Here is a 9,565-nt window from a genome sequence, read left to right on the forward strand (position 1 = left end):
CCGCCACAATTAAAGATTTTAACTACAACACACGAAAACAAAATAAAAAAGTTCAAATCAAACCACCTAAAGTCTTCTAAAGAACCAATCAATTTTGAAGCATACGCCTAAATAATCTAGAGCGTCAAACCATACACAAACAGTAGTCTTCCGGACCAAAAACGCTAGTTGGTGATTAAGCCCAACATCGTAGGATTCAGTACAGAAATAGTGGGTGGAACAGTTACCCCGGCAACCTGCTTAATGAATAGACTGGACCAAGTTCCTCCACTTTAACCGTCTCGAAGTGAAGCGAACCCCCCAGAAAATCCAAGTGAGTATAACCGACGTCTGCTCCAGGTACAGTGGGACCTTCCCTCCACCGTCACCTTGGGTAGAATCCTAGATATTATAGCCACTAAGGTTACCAATCACAACAATTACACCTGGGGGAACAGTCTAGGCTCCAACAGCACGCAAGGGCAGAGTAGCAAGCTCCAATCCCCTTACCGGCTCCTTGATAACAATCCAAGGTTTACCGATAAGTGACCCCTGGCTCCTCGACAATGGTTAATCCGAGGTTTACCGTTTGTAATACGTACTGTCTGGCGTCGTTCCCAACGAGGGAGGAATGATCCCCTCACTGGTTCGGACACGAGCTCGTGCTTCTCCTTTAAGAGGAGCTTTCCCAGAATGTAACTGAAACAATTGGATTTGTTCTACTCAAGATAGACTATCTGTTTGGTTTTGTAGTCTTGGAGAGTTAAGTACTCACCTACTCCAAGACCCTAGCCTAAGCTATGTTGGTGCTTCAGAGCCCTAGAAAAATAAAGATTACTAGATTGATTTTAATTTAAGCGTTACTTTTAAGGTTGTTTCTTAAGTCAAAAGGTGATGGAAGTGAAACTAGTGGTGTGTTGACTCGACTCGAAACCACTACAAAATGCACCTAGAATGATTTATCCACTACTTTACTTTTCGATGAATTGCTTTAACTAAAAAGTTGAGAGAATGCAATCTTTATAAAAGCAACCTTTTAATTGAAAACAATCAAAGAAACAATTCGTTTGTCTTTTCCAAGCATAAAAACATAACTTCTCTTTACATGCACGAAAAAACTCTTTTCTTCTTTTGAAAACAAAAAGCTACTTGAAACAAGACTTTTAAGAAGATGTTTTTGTATTTTTCTTTTTAATAAAGCAAGTAAATCTAATTTAAACAAAAAATCAATCTTAACAACTCTTAAAATCTATGTAAATGCACTCATAAGCAAACTAAAAGTAAATTTACCCTAAGCAATCTTAACGAGGCCAAAACTAACAATGATTATTTCTAAGGTGTTTTACTTGATTACAATCAAATCAAGGGCTAGCTTATTGCAGAATCAACAACTAGCCAAAACAAAATTCTAATCTTTTTGTCCTTTTTTAAAATGGAAATCAATACTTTATAAACAAGTAATTCGAAATTTGACCCAACACAACTCAAATGGCAAGTTGCACACAAAAGGAGACTTTACGACAGGCCAGACTTCTAAGAAGGTTGACTAACCAGAGATATCTAAGGCTGGACAACTTTCTAATAGCAAAGTCACTACAAAGCCTTTCCAAAAATCAAACCCTAGGTCAAAACTTCGTTGAAAACCACTAAAACACTCAAAGCTCACAAAACTAGTTTAGGTGAAAATTCTTGACAGGGTACTAAAGGATCTGGGCGGAAAACACTAAGGAAAAACAAAATCTAAAAGCAATTTGAAGCAAAAAATGGAATTTTCTCAAGTTTTACAGGAAGACGCAGGAAACCTGTTGTCACAGGTGCGGCCCCGCTCTGTGCAGACGGCAACAGCGCGTCCAGAGACGCACTGTGCAGTACTAAGAGGGTGCGTCCGTCTGGAAAAATAAAGAAAAACCAAATCTAACTAAATCTAAAGCTAAGCCACCCAAATACTAATTCGCACAGTCAAAAACCAGAAAACAAAAATGATTTTCTCAAAGCAACGTTCATATAAAGGAAAAGACTCTCTCATTAATGGCTCCCCAGCGGAGTCGCCAATTTGTCACACGGAAACTGTCAAGGGTGCGGACACGACTGACCTTCCTAGAAGTCTAAGACATTCTAATGACAAACAAGACAAAAAGGAGTGATCTTTCTCTAAATACACCTTTTATAACATGAAAACTACAAGTGTTTAGGCTTACCTTATTCCAAAACGCTGTTGTTGAAGTCCGTTCTTGACGATCCGGATGAGCTCCTCCTTCAAGTCAATTCCTGCAACCACAAACAATCAAACAATTACCAAGCACTTGCATCTCATATAATAAAACATATATCCAACATGCAGACCAAGGAACACATGAAATAACTCATTAACATAAGCTATTGAGAAAAATAAACCAGTTTGTATTAATAACGAAACAAAGAAACTCTTACAACCTGGCCTTGGTGTTGTGCAAGTTCCTCCCAGGGTCCATCAAGGGTTTTCCTCTACTTTGACAAAGCTCACCCTCTCCCAAGTAGAATCAAGTGAAGACAATCTCTCCTCACAAAGGCTCTAATGGAAGACCTAAATCCTGCAGCATTTACCCAAAGAAAATGTATAGCTCCAACCTCCTTTCCTCCTGGCTCAATGCCTTTATTTATAGTGCTGTAAAGAGGTTATTCTGGTCCACCATCAATGGGATCATCCCCCTCTTTGGGTGGGATAGCTCCCTTATTGATGGGATAAGACTCCCCTTAATAGAGATACATGAACCAACTGGAGGCGCATCCATTTCATCAAACCGACCTCTATAATGTTCTAGAAGTAACCACAAGTAACTTTTTCAAGATAAAACTCGCGCATTTTGTCTTTTACAGAGGGACGCACCTGTCCCTTTACATACAGAGCGTCCATGGACGCAGTTTTTGTGAACAAGGTCCGCGTCCCCGCAGGTAAGACTAGAGAGAACCTGCGACCCCAGAGATAAACATGATTTTTACAAGACTTTCTCTCTATTTTGAGTTTGAGATGGATAACAGAGGCATAGACTTGCCTAAGAGGGTAGCATGACTGTTGATTTGAGCCATACTAACTGTAAGTAGTCAAGGTGACATTTTTTAGTGTAACAAACCTGTGACTTGATTCAGATCTGAGCTAGTTTGTGTGTAGCAGGTGGAGATAGTACTGAGTACTTGTGAGGAGTATTGTACTATGTATTGTTACATGTTCTCTATCATTATAATATACAGATAGTTGGGGGTTTTCAGCTGTATGCTTTCCCCGGTTACATACTGTGTTAATGTGCGCATGCGATTGATGTTTCATTGTTTGTAATTCCGCAAAATTGATGATCAACGTAGAGGAGGTTATGTATTATGAATTCATTCCACAATAGTGTATAATCAGGATAATCTTTGTGAATAAGTGTTATATTATTCAAAATTTCTACATGGTATCAGAGCAAAGTTGATCATCAGATCTATTATTCAAAAAGTGGTTACATTTTATTTCTTCAGGCAGAGTTTGTAATCGGGCCAGGTAGCCTCTGGATTCATCCTTCCTTTGGAAGGTGAGATATCCGATAAAATCCCATACAGTCAATCTCTGTATGAGAAATACTTTGTTCTCACAAATTTTAGATCAAAAGCGGTTGAGTTTTGAGCTGGTGGAATTCGAATTTGCAGTAGTGTTTTCTTGGTGTCAAAGTTGAAATGTCTTTCAACGGATTGCGATTGGAGTATGCTCTTGAGGGCAGCTCAAATTATATTGCATGGAAAGACAAGATGGAGGCAGTGTTAGATGACAATGGGCTGAAGGATTTCATAGAGGCTGAGGTCCCAAAGCCTACTGATGTTGCTCATGTTGAGGTTTGGCAAAAGAAGAAATCAAAGTGTCGAAGGATTCTATTGGAGGGCGTAAAGGATCACATTGTGTCCAGCCTGCATGGAAAGGCTTCTCTATACTTGATGTGGAAAGCATTGACAGATTTATTCCAAAGCAAGAGCGACTAGAGGAAGTTGGCGCTCAAGGATAAACTGAGAAACATTAAGTGTGAGAAAGGAGACAGTATGCCCAAGTATCTCACGAAGTTCACCCAGTGCAGGGATGAGCTGGGAAGTGTGGGGGTGATTGTCGATGATGAGGACTTGATGAGCTTGGCTCTCCTTGGTCTTCCGAAGAGTTGGCATTCCTATCAGGACTCTGTCAATGGTTGGGAGAAATTGCCAGGATGAGAGAGACTTTGGTCAGATCTTGTGCAAGAGGAGATCAGGCAAAATACCAGGGACGGATCTTCATCAAAGGCACCTAATGAAGAAAATTGCACTTTGGTTGCCAAAGCAAAGAAGGGGAAGAACAAGAAAGCTTCTCATTCCGGTGCGAAAGGCAAGAAGCAAGACATGTCCAAGGTGAAGTGCTTTCATTGTCACCAGCACAGACATTATGCCACAAATTGTCCGCAGAAGAAGAAAAATAAGCGAGCTGCTGGATCTGCAGCGGGAGAGGCGTTAGCCTCGCAGTTTGAGCTAGATTTTTCATTGAACGAATGCTTGGTATCAAGTGTGATGGGATCGGTATGGTTCTTGGACAGTGGTGCGTTTTTTCACATGACAGGAGATCGAGATTTTTTTTTTGATCTGGAGGAGAAAGATCTTGGAGTGCACATCGAGATGGGAGATGATGGTAGATATACTGCGACCGGTATCAGTACCATTTCCTTTGAGAGGGAGTCTGGTAAACCCTTCGTATTGAAGGAAGTGATGCATGTTCCAGGATTGAAGAATAATATTATCTCTGTGGCGATGTTAGAAGACAAGGGATATGATGTTGTTTTCAGCAAGGTAAAGGCTTTCCTACACAGTAAGACAACTGGAGAAACCCGGAAGATAGGGGTTCGAGTCAGGAGCCTTTATCAGTTGCATGTAGATGGCTGCGCAGCAAAGGCATGCCAGGCAGAAGGATTGGTGAGCCAGGATGATGGCGAGTTGTGGCACAGGAGATTGGGCCACCTTCACCATGGAGCTTTGAAGATACTGCAGCAGATTACTATTGGGCTTCCTAAAGGCACTCTTGCGCAGTCAGATCAGTGCAAGGGGTGTACTTTGGGAAAATTTGTGAAAGCCACCTTTCACGAGAAGGATAGTCATGCCACAATGATCCTTGAGAGAATTCACACAGACGTGTGTGGACCTTTCTCAGTAGCTTCGACATCAAAGCACAGGTACTATGTGATCTTTGTTGATGATTTCTCTCGAAAGTGTTGGATCTTCTTCATGCAGAAGAAGAGCGAGACATACTCAAAGTTCTGTGAGTTCAAAGCACTGGTCGAGAAGGAATCGGGGAAGAAGATGAAGGCTCTTAGGAGCGATAATGGTGGTGAATTCATCTCTGGCGAGTTCAAGGACTTCTGCAGCGTAGAAGGGATTCGAAGAGAGCTCATAGCTCCCCATAACCCACAACAGAACGGGGTTGCTGAGCAGAAGAATAGAACGATCGTGGGTGTTGCACGGGCGATGTTGCATGATCAGGGCCTACCCCTTCACTTGTGGGCAGAGGCATGCAATACTGCAGTATATGTGCAGAACCGTTGTCCTCATAGGATACTTGGCATGAGTACACCCAAGGAGGCTTATTCTGGTAAGAGGCCTGATATTTCCCATCTGAGGATTTTTGGTTCTAACGTTTACATGCATGTGACGAAGGATGCTAGGAAGAAGCTGGAGCCGACCGCAGAGGTTGGGATATTTTTGGGGTACACTGATATGCCCCAAAACTATCGTGTGTATTTTCTAGACAGTCGCAAGACTATTGTGCAACGGGATATCAAATTTTAGGAGGAGAAAGCCATGAAGTGTTCGCTTGAGAGGGAGCCACACTTGCATGCAGATAAGGAGCTATTAGTTCCTAAGGATGAGCTTCAGGACGTGGATCAGCCACAAGATGAAGTTCATGGAGTGGAAGAGACCACTCATGCAGCGCCAACCATCAGAGGGCGAAAGCACACTACAGAAGCTGAGCGACTGGCTCAAGATGCAGAGAAGGTTGTAGGACCACCTACAAGACAACACAGACAGAGACAGTCACCTGATCGGTACACTAGATACATGGCTCTTGTGAGCAAATGTGTTGTGACTGAGCCATCCTCTTTCGAGGAAGCTGTGGAGGATCCCGCATGGGTAGATGCCATGGTGGAAGAGTATGATTCGATTGTTAGAAACAGTGCATGGGAGATTGTCCCAAGACCGAAAGGGAAATCAGTGGTGGGTTCGAGATGGATCTACAAAGTGAAGCAGGCAGCTGACAGGAGTGTGGAGAAGTACAAGGCAAGATTTGTTGCCCGAGGCTTCTCACAGATAGAGGGGATCGATTATGAGGAGACCTTTGCACCTATCGCAAGGTATTCTTCCATACGGACGATTCTTTCTCTCTCAGCGCAGATGGGGTGGCACATTCATCAGATGGATGTGAAGACTGCGTTCCCCAATGGAGTCATTGAGGAGGAGGTGTACATAGAGTAGCCCGAAGGTTTCAAGATCTTTAGCAGCGAGTCACATGTGTGTAGGCTCAAGAGAGCGCTGTATGGGTTGAAACAAGCACCACATGCTTGGTACACACGGATAGACAGTTATTTCACCGGACTTGGATTCTCCAAGAGTGAGGCAAATCCTAACCTATACCAGATTGTGGTGGAGGGTAAGTTGCTTATTATTGTACTTTATGTAGATGATTTGATTTTGACAGGTGATGAGCTATTGATACTTTCATGCAAGGAGGATCTTGCTAGGGAGTTTGAGATGAAGGACTTGGGCCTCCTTCATTATTTCCTGGGATTGGAAATTTGGCAGCGTAGTGATGGACTATTTGTTTCTCAGGGTAAGTATGCTCGGGAGATACTGGAGAAGTTCAACATGCATGTTTGCAAGCCTATTGATACTCCTCTTCCTGGAGGTTGGAGGAAGGAGGATGCTACTTCAGTGGAGGTAGTGGGTGCCACTGTTTATCGACAGTTGGTGGGGTCGCTTACCAGCTTTCACAAGCTATGGTTAAGCCAACCAAGATCTTCTGGAAGGCAGGCAAGCATGTATTGCCTTATCTCAGAGGCACATTGGGATATGGATTGTGGTACAGACAGGAGGATGGCATGAAGCTATGTGGCTTCACGGATGCAGACTGGGTAGGGAGCCGAACGGACAGAAAGAGCACATCTGGAGGGATTTTTAGTATCGGGTCGACAACAGTTTCTTGGTACAGCAGGAAGCAGAGATCCGTGGCACTCATTTCAGCAGAGGCCGAGTATATGGCAGCAATTTTGGCTGCATGCAAGTCCATATGGATGAGGAAGATCCTGGTCGGGTTGTTCGGGTCACACTTGGAGCCTACAGTGATTTATTGTGATAACCAGAGTTGCATTGAACTATCGGCTAATCCAGTATTTCATGATAGATCCAAGCACATTGACATCAGGTACCATCATATCATAGATTGTGTGCAGCAGAGAGTCATGTTACTTTCATACATTCCAACGGAGGATCAAGATGCTGATATCTTGACGAAGGTGATCACCAGGAGCAAATTCGAATACCACCGAGGTAGGATAGTGGTTGCAGATAATCCACATCTTGTTGAGAGGGAGTGTTGAAAATGCAACAAGATGATGGAGCTTAGTGGAAAGGAGTTGCCTTCACTAAGTGGGCCCGCAGGCTATTTTTGGTGCAAAGTCTATTTTTAGACATATGGATCATGGTCTATGAGTTGCAGGATGCTATTTGTGGATGATTGGTCATGTTGATAAAAATAGATGGACTTCTATTTTTAGACATATGGGCGGAATCTATTTTTAGACTGCCAGGCTAAAAATAGAACAATCGAATATTATTAGCTCTTAATAATATTTGGACTATAAACATTATCTTATCCTCTTGGAGCACTTCAGTTCGAGCTACAGATGTGACACATGCAACTGCCATAAGGAAATACGCTTTTCTTATGGGTTAGTTGAGCTATTGCATGATGGACTTCAGTTAGAACTCAAGTGATTGAGTTTTGTGGAGTTGATTGAGGAGTTGATGGAGTTGTGTTCAGTTTGACTTAGTTGAACTAGTTGTATTTAGTCTAACTGCAGAATACACTAGTGATGAGTGATGTAAATTAATTATTAATTAATTCACTAATTATTAACTCATAAAGCAACTAAAGAATACATCAGTTAACTCAGTGCATGGACAGTTCAGTGGAGACAAGTGTTAGAGGTGGGTGAAAGAGTGAGACTGCTATCAGTTGTGACTATAGCTGTGCATGAGATTTGCACATGCATTGATGGAGATTGCCAATGAGGATTGCATAGTACAAGCCAAGGAAAACAAGCTTGGATCATTCCCATTCTTGCTTTGGATTGCGCAGTAGAGGCAGGCAGACAGTGGAGGAGATTTGAACCTGTGACTTGATTCAGATCTGAGCTAGTTTGTGTGTAGCAGGTGGAGATAGTACTGAGTACTTGTGAGGAGTATTGTACTATGTATTGTTACATGTTCTCTATCATTATAATATACAGATAGTTGGGGGTTTTCAGCTGTATGCTTTCCCTGGTTACATACTGTGTTAATGTGCACATGTGATTGATGTTTCATTGTTTTTAATTCCACAAAATTGATGATCAACGTAGAGGAGGTTATGTATTATGCATGCATTCCGCAATAGTGTATAATCAGGATAATCTCTGTGAATAAGTGTTATATTATTCAAAATTTCTACAGCATCATCCATTGTGTCATTTGATATGACAGGATCTATTTCCATGGCCTCATCTAGCTCCTTTAATACACAACATAGTCAATAATGTTTAGTACACCAATTATATAATTTCAATAAATATTTTATCCAACGCAAAACTTCACTTTAGTCATATATTTGACATATTGATATCATGTTAATTTGGAGTTGAAAAAAATAATTTTATGAACCTGGATATATACATCAAGCCAAAATTTCGGAAATAAAAGTATCCAACATCCCTATCCCATATGGCCATCCTAATTTTTGCACATTTCCCTTGATCATAGGTTTGGTTGTCTGAGGAAACTTACCAGTGATTAGGGAATGCATTTTATTAATGAAACTGTTGCTACACTGTTGCATGAATTTATGGTCCAGCATCACAAGAGTAGCCCATATCATCCACAAGCAAATGAAACTTTCAAATATTTTAACAAAATTATGGAGAAGGGACTAACCAAAATTTGTATCGAAAATAGGGATGACTGGGATGAACGAGTTCCATCCACTTTATGGGCCTATTACACCACTATAAAATAGATACATAAGTGTACTCATTCCAACTTATGTATGAATGAGAAGTCTTAGTTCAATTTGAGTTTATTGTTTCAAATATTTGTATTTCTTAGACCACTAGAATGTCAAATGATGAATCTATTGCAGAGAGGCTTCAAGAGTTGTGGGCGTTGGATGAGGAGTGGTTCCTTGCAGATTTCCATCAAAATGTAGAGAAGGAATGAAATAAGGCTTGGAACAATAGACACATTAAAAGGAATTCATTTTCAGTTGGAGAACAGGTATTTCTCTATGATAGTAAATATCTCAAACATCTAGGTA

Source organism: Pinus tabuliformis, chromosome 5_2, assembly GCF_031772625.1.
Source record: "Pinus tabuliformis cultivar Carrire ecotype Pingquan chromosome 5_2, CPIR1, whole genome shotgun sequence".
In the NCBI taxonomy this organism is placed as follows: Eukaryota; Viridiplantae; Streptophyta; class Pinopsida; order Pinales; family Pinaceae; genus Pinus; species Pinus tabuliformis.